Raw genomic sequence first — 19,830 nt, forward strand, 5'->3', positions numbered from 1 at the left:
TGCATATATATGTGCATGTATATACATACATATATCGTAGCACTCCGTCAGTTACAGCGACAAGGGTTCCAATTGATCCAATCAATGGAACAGCTTGCTTGTGAAATTAACGTGCATGTGGCTGAGAACTCCACAAACACGTGTACCCTTAATATAGTTCTCGGAGAGATTCAGCATGACACAGAATGTGACAAGGCTGGCCCTTTGAATTACAGGTACAACAGAAACAGCAAGAAAGAGTGAGAGTAAGTTGTGGTGAAAGAGTACAGCAGCATTCGCCACCACCCCCTGCTGGAGCCTCGTGGAGTTTTTAGGTGTTTTCGCTCAATAAATACTCACAACAACCAGTCTAGGAATCGAAACTGCAATCCTACGACCATGAGTCCGCTACCCTAACCACTGGGCCATTGCACCTCCACATACATACACACACACACACACACAGATACACGTTAAACCATTGTGGTTATTTATAACCTTTATAGTGGGTGTTCCAAGTGCAATTAGGTGCTGAAGGACAACATATATGCAAATATGTAATGGGTTAGTGGGGGGTCATGTTTATATTTACTGATGTTGCAACCCTCTATGTCAAAAGTTACTAAGCCACAATAAATGGAGACCATCAGACTGAAGTAATTACTGGGGTCAATATGACTGACTAAGCATTCAATAAGGCAGTGGTCGAACATGACCGCAATCCAATGACTAAATCCGGTAAAAGAATACCTAAATACCTATGCACATCCTACATTTCTTGCATACAATGGCTAATATCTTTAATATGCAACCATTTCCTCATCTCTTTCGAACCAGCTTCTTTTATATTCAAATTCCAATTATTTCTCAAAGACCTACTTGTCTTCTTCCAGTTGCTACATGACCTCTATTTTTCAGTTATCTTTCACTGCCATACCACATCATACTTCTGATAATTGCTTTCTACCTTAGACAAGTCTGCACACAGTATATAGCCAGCAGGCATGATGCGATCCACTAAGACTACCGCATGAAGCCCTGAAGGGATATGTAAACTATATTTATATATTAAAAACCTACAACTATATCTATATATATTTTAATTAACTTGTCAAACATGCTGAAGACAGACAAGAAAATATTGTATACACAGGAGGAGAAATGCAAGTATCAAAATAAAAATTAAAACTTAATTTTCCCTCCCTGATTCATGGTTTGTTACTTATGAGAAATATAATATATATATCAACTTATTTGAATATGTACTGTACCCTGCAGCATTTTATGCAAGCCTTTCATAAATAATAGGGGTATTGCTATCACTAGACCTACCTCTACTAATAATTAAGGTCACACATTTTAGTGGGATGTATCAAAGATACACAGTTCATAATATAACTGCTCTCAGTTACACATGTATACATATGTACACACACACACACACACCCTTACATATACACATTTGCATACATACATACATGTACACCCATAACACGTGTAAAAGTTTATTCACACATATACCTACGCTGATTCACATAATCCCCACAAATCCCAGAAACTGTCTTGGCTCAAACAAAAGACTCACAACCCTTTGTGAGTGACTGGCTTGAATTCGTCATCATCATCATCGTCATCATCATTGTCATCGTCATCATCATCATCATCACAACCGTAACAAACATCAGCATCACCGTCATCATTTAGTAGCCATTTTCCCAATCTTGCATAGGTCAGATGGAATTCATTGAGGCAGATTTTCTATGGTTGGAAGCTCTTCCTGTTGCCAACCTTCACTTGTTTCCAAGCAAGGTAATATTTCCCCATAGCTGGACATAATTTTCTCTGAAGATTGGAAACAAGCCATCAAGTAATGTCAAAACAAAACCATACAAACTCATGCACACACACACATACACACACACACACACACACACACATGGACAGAGGAAGACAAGACAGATAGACAAACAGATACATACTAAATTGGTTTGGATGACCTGGGGCAAGATTTGAAGATACGAGCCTAATTTGCAGTGAAACTGAACTCAAGACCCCATGGTTGGGAAGCAAGCTTCTTAACCACTCGACAGAGGTGCACTTGTGAATTTGAATGATAGATTCTGAGAAAGTATCTTGAAAATAAGATATTTTAATGGCTGCTCTTGTGAGAGAGAGCAAGAAAGGAAGATAGAAGTGGGAGAAGAGAAAGAAGACAAGGAGAGGAGGGAGAGGAGAAAGAGGGATGGAGAGAGAGGAGAAAGAGGGATGGAGAGAGAGGAGAAAGAGGGATGGAGGGAGAGGAGAAAGAGGGATGGAGGGAGAGGAGAAAGAGGGATAGAGGGAGGGAGATAGGGAATTCTAGTGACTTGGATATGTCACAAGGAATGGTATGGACTTGACATGTGACCCAAAATGGACATAAAAAATTATACACATCATCATATGCTGCTGGCTTATAAATAAGTTTCTTCTCCAGAGAATAAATAAATAGATAAATAAATAAATAAATAAATAAAAAATAAATAGATAGATAAATAAATAAAATAGATAAATATAAGATAAATAAATAAATAAGATAAATAGATAAATATAAGATAAATAAATTTAAGATAGAGATGGAAGAGGAGAAAATGGATACTATTTCATACTGACTGGAAGAAAAATTGCAGGGAATAGGGAAAAATATATTTTAACAATCAGGATTTATAATGGAACCAGACACACCCAAGGATCTCTGATTAATTGGTCTATCAGCAAAGCTAAAGAATTAGACACCTTATTAGCATACATTCTCAGCTCCTCAAGGGTGCTAATGGAATAGTGTAGTCGTTAACACATGAGACAGCAATGGCTACCAATTAGCAAGGAAAAAATTAAGACAGCATTTTAGACAGTTTCCATTTCTAAGTGTTTCCTCAAACAATGATGTATTTGCAGGCAATTTATGACTCCCTATTGGGGTATCAATGACAATTCCAAGAGGTGGATGCAGCAGTGATTCTTGTCTCCTCAGAACAGTAACCAAACCACACCCAAAGACACCCTCCAAGCTGTGTAGTATTTTTTTTTATACCATAACTTTCCGCACAAACTGCAAATGAGATGACAAGGTTACACTGCTCGTCCCACTCTCAACTTTTCCCCACGACATAGTATGTATGTTATGTATATTTAGTACTTAGCATAGCAAACAATTATCCCACAATAACCCAGCTGGGTCGGAGATTATATCAAACCTTCTTGACTGATTAACACCCTTGAGAGGTTTATATGGAGATTATATCTCTCTGTCAAGTTCTAATTTAGTGACTATACCAATGTGTGGCCAACACTAAGAAATGGAAATTTACGAGAAGAAGAAGAAGAAGAAGAAGAAGAAGAAGAAATTTAAAACGGTTGAAAAAGAAAGGAGAGTACAAAATTACATAAAATATGTGTAAAGAAGGAAAGAACAGCAATCGCGCTTCCCTTGATTTTATTGACTCTAGATTGCCAGGCTTTTACAGTTCTGGGCTGGACAAGCTACCACCGAAATGGCAAAAGTGTATTGACAGTATGGGTGCATACTCTGATGAATAAAACTATTCCTTGTATTTATAAAACATTAGCAAACTTTTTTTTCTTTTCTACAAATTTCATACTTGAAGATCTAATATTAAATTTTATTAAACTTGACCAATATTTTCCAAGCAATGAACAATTTTCATCAAAACAATGATATCATTTGTTGACTTCGAACTTATTGCAAAGCTGCATGATAAACAACATTTTTTGTCTTCCCATTTGGGGGTCAGTACAATTTTTTTTTCTATCTAACCTCTTTCTTTCTCTCTCCTTCCCCATCGTCACCACATCTGCCATACACACACCATTCAGACAACTGACGCCACCACCATCAATACCTTTGACTTTGCTGCCTTGCCCTCCATCACCACTGTCTTTCACATCTCTTACTATCACTGTCATCCCTGACTGCCTCAGCTACCACCGCCACCGTCGCTTCTGCTTCTATCACAACTACAGCTATCACCCCATTACCATCACAACCATCAATCTATTAGTGCCCTCACTGTCTCTATGCCTACTATTACTCTCACCCTAACATGAGGAATAGTAGAAGTGTCACTGAATAGTGAGAGAAGGGGCCAAAGTGTGACACACTGGCACACAGAAATTCATTTTGGCATTTATTACTATAGATATATATATACATAGAAAGAGAGAGAACGAGAGATTGGGGAGGGGAGAGGGAGGGAGAGAGAAGAGAGATAAGTAGATGCCCAGATAGATAGATACACAGACAGACGGATGGGCAGGCAGACAGGCAAACAGACAGACACAACATAACCACACGTGTATATAATGTTTGTTTTCATGCACATTGCTGCAATAGGTGAAAGTAAAATTGTGATGTTCAGCACAACACATATGTTCCTCTTTTCAGTTGCAGTAAAAAGGTTACAAATCTTCACAACAGTGTAGAATAGTTGAAAGAAATACTAGAGATAATTAAAGAAAAACACAAAAAGTTTTGCAGTTTTGAAAATATATAAACCAACTAGCATGACAAAACATCCTCTCATATTCTAGAACAATATGGCACATAGTAAAAAAAGGGCAAGCATGCTTCCTGTTAGTTCCTAGTGTATACTGTACCCCATGCAGTGTGTTCTTACAACAAATTTAACCAACAGTTACTCAATGATGATATACATTGACTTCATTTAGATTTTTATTTTTATCTATGTATTTTTTGTTGTTTTGGTCTTTATTATGTTTTTGTTGTGTTGTTGTTGTTTTTTCTCTTTTTGTTCTTTGACATGTTGGTTTGGATAATTTCTGATTAGAACATGAAAACAATTAGTGAAATCGTTAAAGGAATTGCTACTTAGAATAATAACAGAGGAAGTCATAGAGACAAGAAATAGGCTAAATTCCTCCTGAAGAAGTTTTGACTACTTTTAAATATAGTAACCTCTTGTGCATGTGTATATATGTATGTACATGTGTGTGTGTGTGTGTGTGTGAATGAGTATGTATGTATGTAGGAAGGTATGTATAAATATAAATACACACACCACCACCATCATCATCATCATCATCAATTAATGTCCATGCCCCATGCTGCCATGAGTTGTATAATCTGATAGGATCTGACAGTTCCAAGGCCTGCTGTGTGCTCCACTGTCTGCTTTGGTATGGTTTCTACAGCTTTGTGCTCTTCCTAATGCCAACCACTTTACAGCACATATTGGATGATTTTTGTCTTTTTTTTTTGTATCACCAGCATGAGCGAGTGCTATAATGTACAAAGAACAAGTGTTGAATGAATGGTATGTAGGGCTGGGAGGGAAGAAGCTGGATGCCCTTCTTAACGCTGGTTTCACATAAAAAGCACCCAGTCTACTCTGTAAAGTGGTTGATGTTAGGAAGGGCATTCAGCTGTAGAAACCATGCCAAAACAGACAACACAGCCCAGATAGCTCTCCAGTTTGCTAGCTCCTGTCAAACCATCCAACTCATGTCAGTATAGGAATATGACATTTAATGATGATGCTGATGTTGATGAGGATGACCCACGAGAAATGAAAGGTAATGTTGATCTTGGTGTCCTTTAAACTTGGAATTTATAAACCTGGAGCAAATACTAATTAACGTTAATATATTATTTTGTTGGCACTCCATCACTTACGACGTCGAGGGTTCCAGTTGATCCGATCAACGGAACAGCCTGCTCGTGAAATTAACGTGCAAGTGACTGAGCACTCCACAGACATGTGTACCCTTAACGTAGTTAGTTCTCAGGGATATTCAGCGTGACACAGTGTGACAAGGCTGACCCTTTGAATTACAGGCACAGCAGAAACAGAGAGTAAGAGTGAGAAAAAGTTGTGGCGAAAGAGTACAGCAGGGTTCACCACCATCCCCTGCCGGAGCCTCGTGGAGCTTTGGGTGTTTTTGCTCAATAAACACTCACAACGCCAGGTCTGGGAATCGAAACCGCGATCTTATTACCACAAGTCCGCTGCCCTAACCACTGGGCCATTGCGCCTCCACCAATATATTATACAATTCAGACAATGAAAAACCCTAATGACATCATCCAGAAAAAAATACACTATAAAAATACTAATCTAAGAATTCAATAAAGCATAAAAAGTGGATAGCTAGCTTATTCTGTTAATCAGATCAACTGGAACACCCATGGTCATAACTGACTGAGTACCAGTGAACGAGTTCAAATCAGCTCTGAATATTTCACTGTTTTTCTCAGGAGGACCTCTGCACACTGAGAGCAATAGATATTATGTAGGGTCTCAGATATGCAGTTGATATAGTGAATTAGTTTTAGATATGTCATAAATATAGTGAGTTGCTTGCAATAGACTTGTGTATTATCCAGTGACAGCAAAATCTACTGAGAAGAAAGAATGGTGAAGAGAGAGAGAGAGAGAGAGAGAGAGAGAGAGAGAGAGAGAGAGAGAGAGATGTAGAACAATGGGAGTGTGGTAGAGTGATGGAAGGTTGGTGTAAAGAGAGTGGAAGAAGGGGAAGTACTGTAGAGAGGAAAGGCTGATGTAGAGAGAGGAGGGAGAAAAGAGAGTGTAGAAAGAATAGAGAGAGGTAAGGAAAAGTGGAGGGGGGAGTGGAAGAGAGAGTGGGAAGGCAGGTGCAGAGAGATGGGGAGTCTAAGTAGAGGATAAGAATAGTTAAGAGAGAAGAAGGATGATGCAAAGAAAGTGAAGACTGAACAGAGAGAGAGGGGGAGACTGATGTAGACAGAGTGGGGAGAGTGGTGTAGAGAGAAGGAAGAATGCTTTATAATGAGAAAAGTATTAAGTCATAGAAGCAGTGTGTCGGTGATTCCAACAAATGGAAGATTCCTTCTTATTGAACTGTAACCTTTCCTGAATAAACTGAGTAGTTGTTGATATTTATCTCTTTCTTGTTTGTGTCTGATGTAACAAATACTTATAATAGTTACCAGATGATGCCATAACTCTTCTGATGTTCCAAATAAACATGTAAGCCAGAATTACAACCATATCTATTGATAAATGAAAAATACAAGCAAATAAGTATTGCAGACCAGGTTTTATAAACTTGCTAATTTGGGAGATGTACTTGTCTGGGCAAGTGGTTCGATCAGAAACCATGAGTTGAAACTAAAACAATTACAGCATGAAGGACACATATTCACGTTTCACACAAAATGGCAATGTCAGTGTTGTATCTATCTAATTCTTTGGTAACTAGAGCAGTCTGATGCTCATGTCTTTGAGATTGTGGTTTATCAAGTCTTGTTCTAACATTCCATTCATCAATATTGATTGTTTACCTGTATAAGGCAACGAGCTAGCAGAACTGTTAACATGCCAGGCAAAATGCTTAGTAGCATTTCATCCAACTCTACATTCTGAGCTCAAATTCCACCAAGGTTGACTTTGCTTTTCATCCCTTTGGGGTCGATAAAATAAATACCAGTTGAGCACTGGGGATCAATGTAATCGATTTATCCAACAAACTCTGAATTGCTGGCCTTGTGCCAAAATTTGAAATCAATAGTCATTGTTTATCTGTGTTCATTCTTACTCTCCACTGGCTGCCAGAGCAAAGCAAGCCAGCACAGACCTTTACACAGGCAACATCTAAGCTGGTATGGGAATCTTCTGCCTTTGTCATTTCATTTACCCATAGAACTGCTTGCTGGATGATAGGTTTGTTGATCCCCACCCTTGCATTATGCCATAGGTAACCAGTTGGGAGTGGTCTATCACAGACCTTGTAAAAAATTAACAAAGAAATCTAATCAGGCAATGTTTCTACAGCTGGATGCCCTTCCTAACACCAACCACTCTGAGAGTGTAGTGGGTGCTTTTTATGTGCCACCAGCACAGGAGCCAGTTAGGCGGGCCTGGCATCGATAATGTTCAGATAGTGTTTTTTACATGCCACCAGCACGGGAGCCAATCAGGGGGTACTGGCATCGGCCACATTCAGATGGTGCTTACGGGAGCTAGTCAGGTGAATCTGGCATTGACTATGTTTGGATGGTGTTTTTTACGTGCCACTGGCACGGGAGCCAGTCAGGGGGCTCCCGTGAATGGCATAATTGACATGGTACCTAACAAAATGCCTTGCTGTATTTAGTTACATCCCTCTACATTTTCAGCTCAAATTCTAATAGATTCTACTCTGTCTTATCTCACAAAGAGCCACTCAAGTACCAAGTACCACTCTGGTTTATCAACCAAACCACACACACAAAATATTTAGTTGCTCTTCACCAGAAGCGGGTGATAGCAGTAAAGAACAATACTTAAGTGACAATATAAAATGATTTGTATCATGTCATAATGTGTGTGTGTGTGTGTGTGTGTGCGCGCGCATCAAAGTGTGTGCGCATCAAAGTGTGTGTGCATATGTGTGAGTGGAGTATGTGTGTGCGCCAATGTACATCTATGTATATGGGTATGTGTTTTTTTTTATATGGTGTGTATGCTGTTCGGTATATGTCTGTGGAAGAACAGTCTTTACATTCTCAAACCAACCAGAATTGATTCCTCCAACTAAACTCTTCAAATTGGTGCCCCAAAATGGCTGCAGTCTTAATGACTGAAACAAGTACAAGATAAAATATGCTGTGCGATTGACAGTGACAGGTAGATTGAAAGAGGGGAAGAGGGGGAGAGGGGGAGAAAGGGAGAGAGTGAGAGAAGGAGGCAGAGGGGAGGCAGAGGGGAGGGAGAGAGAGAGAACAGGGAGAGGGAGAAAGAGATAGGGATAGAGAGAAAGAGATAGGGAGAGAGAGGGGGTGAAAAAAGGAGAGGGGCAAAAAAGGGAGAGGGGGCGAAAAAGGGAGAGGGGGCGAAAAAGGGAGAGGGAGAAAGAGAGAGAGAGAGAGAGAGAGAATGCCATTTTATTTCCCTGCCTCACTCCTATCAATGAAGACCAAACTAAGTATTTCTCAGTCTCATTAAATCTGTGAATACGCAGCTTTTTACAACAGAGGATATGTTCTCAATGGTCATCATTGTCAACATTTTAAAACCTAATATTCATTCAGGCAGATTGTTCTGCAATCAGATGCCCTTCCTCACGTCAACCCTCGTCTGCTTCCAAGCAAAACAATAGTTTTCCCAGTCTATCTAACAACAAAAAACCTGGACAGTTTGCAGAGAATTGTAAACAAACAAATACCATTTGTAGGAATGCCCATGCTTTCATTTACCATCAATGCACACAGACACACACACACGCACGCATATGTATGTGTGTGTGTGTGTGTGTGTGTGTGTGTGTGTGTGTGTGTGTGCGTTTGACAGGCTTCTTTCAGTTTCTTATTTCTTTACTGCCCACAAGGGGCTAAACATAGAGGGGACAAACAAAGACAGGCAAAGGGATTAAGTCGATTGCATCGACCCTAGTGCATTACTGGTACTTAATTTATCGACCCTGAAAGGATGAAAAGCAAAGTCGACCTCGGTGGAATTTGAACTCAGAACGTAGCGGCAGATGAAATATCGCTAAGCATATCACCCGGCATGCTAACGTTTCTACCAGCTCGCCACCTTTCAGATTGAAAGGCTTCTTTCAGTTTCTGTCTACCAAAAGGCCTTGGTCAGCTCAGGGTTATAAAAGCCATTTGTCCAAGGTGCCATGCTGTGAATCTAAACCTGAAATTACATGGCTGTAAGGTGAATTCTTAACCACACTACTATGCCTGCATCTGAGAGTCTTAAAAATGTTTTGCATCAGAATGAAGTAATTTGATTAGCTAAAATTAACCAATCATGTCACTTCCTCCAAGTATTTACTGCTGCATTTAAACAAACAAGAATGTACAGCCAGTGAAATTCAGTACTGAAGTGAACCGATATGTAAACAAATTCTTTTGAAGATTCTGCACAAAATTTATCAAGACCAACATCAAATTACATAAGAGAATGGTGTGAAATCAGTGTCAAAGAAATATTATATCAGTTTTGTTTCTACACCTAATTCAATTTGGCCATGGTTGTCACTCTCACCCAGTTTTCAACAAATTTACAAGAGGGCAACACCTCTCTCTTCATCTTTCTTTTCCAGTTCACATACAAACTGTACGAATGATTTGTAAATTTGGTACAAGGCTATAAATTTTGAAGGAAGGGTCCTACATTTTTTTTTACAAGGCATACAAAAATGTAACTAAATACTGCAAAACATTTGTCTGGTACTTCACCAATTCTGTCATCCCCTACCCTTTATAATTAATAACAATACTGTCATGTAATATTATAAAATCCTATATAGGAAATTTCTATTTCACTATTATTATTATTATTATTATTATTATTATTATTATTATTATTATTATTATTATTATTATTATTATTATTATTATTATTATTATTAAGGCAGCGAGATGGCAGAATCGTTAGCACGCCTGGCGAAATGCTTAACAGTATTTTGTCTGTTGTTACGTTCTGAATTCAAATTCTGCCAAGGTTGACTTTGCCTGTCATCCTTTCGGGATCAAATAAATAAGTACCAGTTACACACTAGGATCGATGTAATCGATGTAACCCCCTCCCACAAAACTTCAGGCCTTGTGCCTATAACAGAAAGGATTCTTCTTCTTCTTCTTCTTAGTAGTAGTAGTAGTAGTAGTAGTAGTAGTAGTAGTAGTATGAGAAATAATTATGATTGTTGCTGATGTTGTTGCTGTTTATTATTATTATTATTATTATTCAAAAAGGCAGCGATCTGGCAGAATTGTTAGCACACTGGGTGAAATGCTTAACAGTATTTCGCCTGTCACTATGTTCTGAGTTCAAATTCCGCCAAGGTTGACTCTACCTTTTATCCTTTCAGGGTCAATAAAATAAGTACCAGTTGCACACCAGGGTCGATGTAATCGACTCATCCCTACCTCTTTCAAGCTGCCCATGTTGAAATTATTATTATTATTATGGAAATGATGAGGCCATGTAATGGCAGAATTGACAGTGTCAGATAACTGCTCCCTTACAGTATTCAGATTTTTATCCCAACTACATTCGGAGGAGGGGGGAGGGGGTGAAATCCAACCAGTGTCAGCTCCACCCTTCCATGCTTCTGGGGTTAAACCTTAAGGTGCACTAAACATATATTGCGGTTGATAAATTGAAATTTATAAATCTTTGCCATAAATATGTGTCCTAGTGCCAGCAGAAGAAATAATAATAATAATAATGATGTTGTCATTATTATTATTATTATTATGTTTTGCATCTTTTATTACATTGGTGCCTTATATATAAATTTGTGAGCATGTGTGTGTATCTGTGTGTGTGTGTTAGAGTGTATGGGAGATTGTGTGTGTGTTGGGGGGTGTTACTGTTTGGTGCTCTTTAATTTTCTGCTGGCTTCTTAATTTTCCGGTGATATATTTTCCTTATTAATTTGTTAACCATATTCACATCTTCCTTCTCCTCCTCCTCTTACTACTATTACCACTACTCTTCTATCACTGCCTCGTTATCATTACAACCACCATGACCATCACTACTAAAGAATTTACCAACATTACCATTTGCATGTTCACTAATGTCCTCACCACATCTAGTACACACACACACACAGAAATGCATAAATTAACTCCAATACCATCATGTGGTAAGGAATTTGCTTCCCAACCACATGGTTCCAGGATCAGTCTCACAACATAGCACCTTAGGTAAGTGTCTTCTATTATACCCTTGGGCCATCCGAAGCCTTGTGAGTGGAGTTAGAAAACGGAAACCAAAAGAAACTGTGTATGTGTGTGTTTTAGCCTATGTTTGTCACCTACCACTGCTTGACAACTGGTATAGGTTCGTTTACACCTCTCTAACTTAGTGGTTCAGAAAAAGAGACTGATAAAATAAGTACCAGGCTTAAAGATGTAAAGCAAGTACTGAGATCGATTTGTTCAACTAAAAAATTCTTCAGGGCAGTGCCTCAGCATGACTGCAGTCTGATGACCAAAACAAGTAAAAGCTAAAAAGGTGAAAAATGGGTTTTATTTTCATTTCTGTTATTCAAAGTTTCTGGTTCTCCATTCATGGTGAACAAATGTTTAATTGAATGTGACTCCAATGAATTTGAAACACCATGCATCTCATCTGGTCTTGCTTTACTTATCAGTTAACCTCTGACCTTTTATCACTAACCTAATTTATAATTGATTTAAGGTTTGGAATTAAGTGTTATGCTTATTTCTTTTCATTTGTCTGTAAACATCTAGTGTCATGCTACTTTGAAAACACATATTTTGTGGTAGGATGGTTTGATGTCTATATTTAGCATGCAAGGGATCCACTTAGTGGTCTCTCCTCTTATTTATATTTAAATATAATTCACAATTATTGGACGTTTTTCTAATGTATGCTGACCACTGTTTCAAATTGGTATTATTTAATAATATTAACTTCTACCCTTACTATTTCATGTAACTGGGTTTCCCTTATAAGCATATTTGTTATGCACTCCACTATCACCAATCTATACTGTTATCATATTAAGGTATCAACTGACAAATGTTGAAATAAACTGTTTTCTAAAATCAGAGTTACCAAAGATTGATTCTTCAAACATTTTCTTACCATATTTCTGTTGAAATATACTGCCTGTTTCAATTAATTTCTAAAATAATGAAGAATTTACTACTCTTTACTCTTTTACTTGTTTCAGTCATTTGACTACGGCCATGCTGGAGCACCATTTTTAGACAAGCAAATCAACTCCGGGACTTATTCTTTGTAAGCCTAGTACTTATTCTATCAATCTCTTTTGCCAAACTGCTAGGTTACAGGGACATAAACACACCAGCATCAGTTGTCAAGCAATGCTAGGGGGACAAACACAGACACACAAACATACACACACACACATATATATACATATATATGATGGGCTTCTTTCAGTTTCCGTCTACCAAATCAACTCACAAGGCTTTGGTCAGTAAATTGGTAAATTGGTAGTAAATTGGTGATCCTCAGCAGCATTCTAAGTATCCATACAAAAATTGTACTTCAGATATTGCAAGAAACAACTAGGTCTCTTTCTTTAACATTCTACATCCCTCAACATGTTTCTGCCCACTGGAATATGTTCTCACAAAGAGTTCTATTGCAAACCTACACAAGTGAATATGTGAAAGACAAAATAAGAATTTTGAAAGAAGTATCTATAAAACTGATCTTTAAACATTGAATGGCTATGGGAGTTCACCAGAATAAAACAGAAATTAAAGGGATCCATATGTGCGAAACACTGCTGTAAACAAACCAGCAGAAGACAACAGGAAACTATGGCAGTATATTTCCCAAGAAAAATCAAGAACCTTCAGACTTTGGCACAGAAATCCTTAGTAGGTGGATGCCTATAGGCATGAGACTGAAGAGAAAGATACTCAAGTAAATCCAGTGGTTAACTTAAGGAGAGGATTGCTGCATCTCTACAACTGCAACAACAGCAATAAGGAAGGTTTTTTAATACAAATGTTTATTTTGGGTGGAGAAAGTAGTTGAGTAGAGTTTGTCTTAATGCGTGAGTGGTATTTATTTTATTGATCTTGGAATTATGGAAAGTCAAGTATGATCAGAATGTGAACTGAGAATGTAAAGTAGCATAACCAAATACCACAAATGTCCAACATTTAGCTAATTCTGCCAATCCACCACTCTTACAACGATAATAAAATTAAGAGCTCTTCACATTGTTATAAAACCACAAATTTGCGAAAGATGGTGTAGAGCTTCTGGCTTTCACTCCGGTACTTAACACTGGTGAAATACAAAAATAAATTCGCTAACAATAAGCATGAGCATGGCTGTGTGGTTTAGAAGCTTGCTTTACAACCACATGGCTTTGGATTCAGTCCCACTGCACAGCACCTACTATAGACTTGGGTCAACTAATGCCTTGTAAGTGAATTTGGTACATAGAAACTGTGTGGAAGTCTATCATATATGTGCAGATATGTTTGCATTTGCCCCCACACCGTTGCTTGACAACCACACACAAAACTTTAGTCAGCCTGGGGCTACAGTAGAAAATACTTGCCTAAGGTACCATGCAGTACTGTGAGACTGAACCCAGAACCAAGTGAAGAGTATGGTATATCAAGACTAGTACTTGACTGTACTTTGTTTTATTGACCTCGAGAGAATAAAAGACAAAGTTGATCTGACCTTCACAAAATTTGAATTCCAATTTAAAAACATGTAAAGAAAGGCATTTCATCCCCCATTGTTCTACATCAGTGATTCTCAACTGGGGTCCATATAAGATTCCATTGTTAAAACATACAAGTAATATAATTGGTAATACTTCTACAACACACAAAATATTTCAGCAATTTTTTTTTATACAATTCCTAATAATATTTGATAATAAGAATATAAGATTTTTTTTAAACATTGAAAAGTTATGGGTGTCTAGAAGAGAAAATAGGAACCAAAGGAGTCTATAGGCAAAAAATGGTTGAGAACCACAGCTCTGCCGTATTCTGCCAATCCAATTAGCATTTTATGGCAGTTTATCAGTACTGTTTCAAATAAACGGATCTTGTTCAAAACGGGGGCACCAGTTTTCATTAATGTTTTATGTAGTGTTTTTGGTACCGAAAGACTTTCAAACTTCGTATACTTATCTATTTTGTGTTATAGAACAGAAAAAAATTTTTGTATTCGGATTTATTTCATGTAAAAAATTGTCTTATTTCGATAATTTCAACCAATCACTGACAAGTATTCAGCTGTTTACTGTTACTCCTAACCGACTTGCTCCTTCCCTCAAAAACCATGCCTTGTGCCTATAATAGAAAGGTTTATTAGCTACTGTCAATATGCTTCAGCCATTTTTTGACAAGGAAATAATAATTTTATCACCGCCAAAATCGTTTGACAATCGTTTGTTTACGTAGTCAGCACTTACTGTTATTCGGCTGAATGGACGTCAGTCATTGGTTGAAATTACAGAAATACGACAACTTTAACATGAAATAACTTGCGATGTACGTTTTTTTGTTAAGAAGACTAAGAGAAAAAGATGATGTTTTATATGACACATTCTACCAGTGTCCCAAGTTTCAAAGTGTTTCATTAAGAAAATACTGGTGCCCCCGTTTTGAGCAAGATCCAAATAAACCTCTGAAGATTTCATTCTAAACATCAATGGTAGTGATAGAGGAATATAGAAAGAATACTGGATTAGTAAGAGAGGTTCAAGGAAAGAATGAATTAGAATGCTTTCTTAAGACACACAACAACTTGTAATAGTTGAAAGATGTTAACTTGCTTTTTGATAGAAGAATTACAAAAAAACTACTACAAGGTGGTTTATCATATCTACAATATGTAACACAGAAAATCAGGAGGATAATACACAATGAAATATTAAAAACTAATTGGAACGACGCTACAATTGTTTCTGTTTTGTATTTTAAGCATTAGTAAAAGGAAGTTGAGCATTGCATTAGAAGCTAGAATATTATAATCTATTTAGTTTAGCCATTTCTGCAAGCTTTCCTAGCCATCAAAACAAAAAGAAAAGAAAAAAAAACAAATCAAGAAAGTCTTTGCAAGGAATTTAATGGTTAATGAAATAAAAGGGATAAAATGCCTTTATCTAACATAAACTATTTTGTCCTACAACTTTTTCACTCCCCCACTCAACAGTTTTCTTTCTTTCTCTTAGCTTCACCTCTGTTTCACTCACTGATTCTCTCTCTCTCTCTCTCTCTCTCTCTCTCTCTCTCTCTTTACCACCAGAAGAGCTGTACAGGCAACACTAGTTCATCATAAGGTCATTAGCCATCAGTCAACCATCTTATCCTAGCTACTCAACCAAAACAAACCATTCCTTTAGTGCCAAAAATAATTACTATGAACACAGTCTCATTATAATGGCTTTCTCAAAGCAAACAAAAAAAAATGCAAGAACAAAGAAAGAAAGACTACAAGAAACACACCAACCCCACCCTGAAAATGAAAGAAACTAACCTGTTTCTTATTCAGCGTTTTTTTTTTAATCTGGCTACATTAATAGCTGGTGCCAATTTTATCAGATTTCAGCAGTGATGAGTAGATGAATGGTCTTCTGGTCTACAAGGTCTATCATATGATCCTTTTGGTCCTAGTTCAAATGCTGTCAAAGACATCACTTACGGCCCAACAGTCAAACAAAATGTTGTACTTTAATGGCACAAACAACGAAGCTTTAAAAATTAAAATTAAAACGTAGGGTTTACCTAAGTGTTTAACCACAATTCCATGAATTAAATTACCATTTACAATCTACCTCAGTAATTTTGTGTTTAGAAACTAAAAATATCTCTTTCAGCAATTTTTGGTTCATTTTATTCTTTTATTCTTTCACTTGTTTCAGTCATTTGACTGCGCCCATGCTGGAGCACCACTTTTAGTCAAACAAATCGCCCCCAAAACTTATTCTTTGTAAGCCTAGTACTTATCTTATCGTTCTCTTTTTGCTGAACTGCTAGGTGGCAGGATGTAAACACGCCAACATTCAAGTGGTGGGGGGACAAACACAGACACAAATAACAAACACATACATACAAATAACAAACATATACATACATATAACAAATATATACATACATATATATGTGTGTGTGTATATATATATATGTATATATGTGTATATATATATATATATATATATATATATATATATACATACACACACATACATATATGATGGGCTTCTTTCAGTTTCTGTCTACCAAATCCACTCACAAGGTTTTGGTCGGCCCGAAGCTATAATAGAAGACATTTGCCCAAAGTGCCACGCACTGGAACTGAACCCGGGACTATGTGGTTGGGAAACAAACTTCTTACCACACAGCCACTCCTGCGACTATGTGTATATTTTTGGCATGATTATATTAATAACAGACATGGATGACTAACAATGCGAATTTTATTTGATCATGAAATTTTGGTTAATAAAAAAAAAACGAATTTTAATAAAGTCATAATATCAGTTGTGAATTAAAAAATTCAATTGGTATAGCAATCTACAAACAACAATTAGTTGCTTTCGCCTTCTAATTGATCAGTAAGTAATTAGTTATTAACATTTTGTTGTTTAGTAATAACAAATTACTGATAATGGGAAAGCATGGTACGTTTCCTGTCTGACATAATTAAAACAGCCATATCATGTTGAAAACACCAGTTCCCATCCAATCATCGAAGTTAAGCAACGTTGAGCCTAGTGAGTACTTAGATAGGTGACTGCTTGATAAACCTACGTGCTGTAAGCCCGGCTAGCTCAGTCATGAGTTCGAGCCCCATGCTGGCAGAATCTTTAGCACACTGGATGAAATGCGCTTGTCTTTTACATTCTGAGTTCAAATTCCGCCGAGGTCGACTTTGCCTTTCATCCTTTCAAGGTTGATAAAATAAGTACCAGTTACACACTGGGGTTGATGTAATTGACTTAGCCATTCCCCACAAATTTCAGGCCTTCTGTCTATAGCAGAAAGGATAATTAAAACAATCACTATACGATTCACTGTATGAGTGACAGGAAGAGTACAAGTGTGCGAGGGAGTAGAGGATGGAAACAGTGTTGAGTGGAAAGGCTGGTAAAAAAATAAAACAGAGAAACGGAGAGAGATGAAATCAACTGAAGCTAAATGGGAGTTGCTCTTAACATTAATTACAAACTAATTAATCCCCCTCTTCTTCCTCTATATCTTGATTTTTTTACTCCAGTCTTTTATTTTCACTTTCTGTTCCATTCATATCTATCTTCAAGATCTGTTTTCATACTTTCATACTCTTTTCCTCTCTTATAATGTTTTCGCTTCACAACTCATTTTTTACAAAATTACAATTTCAGAAGCAATTTCATCCATCTAGTTATATTATCTCTCTATCTCTCTCTCTCTCACACACACACACACACACACACACATACATATATATATATATGCATACATAGAGATATATAGACAGATAGATAGATATGTATGTATGTATGTATGTCTATCTATTTATACACACACACATACGTGTATAATACACACATAATACACACACACATATATATATACTAGTGGGTATACATGAACATCTATGTATGAGAGGGATAGAGAGAGAGAGTGAGTATGTATGTATGTTAGCGTGTGTGTGTGTGTGCACGTGCACGTATGTGCGTGCGTGTTTCTATGATCTAAGAAAAGGAGAATGGAAATTTTTTTTTTTAACACTTCTTTATCAACAACAACACCAGCAGAATATCCATTTTCCCATTTAAAAATGGTATATGGACAAAATTAAATGGAAACCTTATCATTCTGAGATCTTTCACTACAAATCAGGAATTTGTAATGAAAAATAGAAAAAAGAAAACTGAAACAGTATTTCTATCAGTAACTGATCAATATCCACCAAAAAACAGGATTAAATGATTTCTTCTCCATGCGCTGTGTAAAAAAATACTTCCAGACATCATACTGGCAAAATAAGTAGAAAATTGTGAATTGCCTCAGTCTTTTAGACCAACAAACAGGTTCCACTCCCAGTCCAATGTTGAATGGTTAGTAGCAGAAAAGACACCCAGTCATAAGATGATTTCTTTATGTGATACAGATTGAACCCATGATCAAGTGGTCAGTGGTCACAGTTATTTTTTTGTTTGTATTTTATGTATTTATTTATTTGTACTACCATCATATATATATATATATGGAATTGTTTGGATAATACCATACTATATTCTGGTGCCTAAACTTTAGTGCCACATTCAATTTTGAATCTAAATTTTTTACTGAACTCACCTACCAAACCCGAGTATCATATATATATATATATATAATTATTACAAATTAAAAGGGTAAAGGTTTATCAATTTATTAATTTATTAATAAATCAACAATTAATAATTTTTACCAAGCTCTTCAGTATGTAAGCACCATTATCGGTGGAGAACTTATTTAAAAGTTCATATACATTTATAAACATAATTAAGGGATCAGCAAATATTTGCTTCACCATATACCGAAGTTCAGAAATAGCAGCTAAAAAAGCTGAGACTCCAACAGATAGCATTACTTGTAACTCACAAAGGCAAAAACAAGAAGAAAAAAACAATGAAAACTAACCATTCCGAAGTTATATATATATATATGTATGTGTATATGTTCGTGTGTCTGTGTTTGTCCCCCCACCATCACTTGAAAACCAATATTGGTGCGTTTACGTGCCCGAAACATAGCGGTTCGGCAAAAGAAACCAATAGAATAAGTACTAGGCTTACAAAGAATAAATCCTGGGGTCGATTTGTTCAACTAAAGGTGGTGCTGAAGTATAGCTGCAATCAAATGACTGGAACAAATAAAAGAATATAGGGAAAAGGAGACCAGAATTTGAGAAGATTCTGTTAAATTAAAGAGAATCAGGTATCTTTCATCTTTTACTTGTTTCAGTCATTTGACTGTCGCCATGCTGGAGCATCACCTTGAAGAAGTATTAGTCAAATGAATCAACCTCAGTACTTTTTTTTTTTAAGCGTTATTCAATCAGTTTCTTTTGCTGAACTACTAAGTTACAGGGACATAAACAAACCAACATCAGTTGTCAAGCAGTGATGGGAAACAAACACACACACTCACATATATATGATTGGGTGGAAGTGCAATGGCCCAGTGGTTAGGGCGGTCAACTCACAGTCGTAAGATGGCAGTTTCGATTCCCAGACCGGGCATTGTGAGTGTTGAGTGAAAACACCTAAAGCTCAACGAAGTTCCGCCAGGGGGTGGTGGCGAACCCTGCTGTACTCTTTCACCACAACTTTCCTGTTTCTGTTGTACCT

The 19,830-nt window shown here is 37.0% G+C and overlaps 1 protein-coding gene and 1 pseudogene across 2 annotated transcripts in view; one reads left to right on the top strand and one right to left on the bottom strand.

Annotated features, from left to right (window-relative positions):
- The window catches only part of LOC106875592 (ceramide glucosyltransferase), a 316,652-nt gene that overhangs the window by 243,401 nt on the left and 53,421 nt on the right, over positions 1 to 19,830 (bottom strand). The window lies entirely within an intron of this gene.
- Positions 17,157 to 17,275, top strand: LOC128247491 (5S ribosomal RNA; annotated as a pseudogene).

The sequence above is a fragment of the Octopus bimaculoides genome, chromosome 3 (genome assembly GCF_046866305.1).
Source record: "Octopus bimaculoides isolate indiv1 chromosome 3, ASM4686630v1, whole genome shotgun sequence".
In the NCBI taxonomy this organism is placed as follows: domain Eukaryota; kingdom Metazoa; phylum Mollusca; class Cephalopoda; order Octopoda; family Octopodidae; genus Octopus; species Octopus bimaculoides.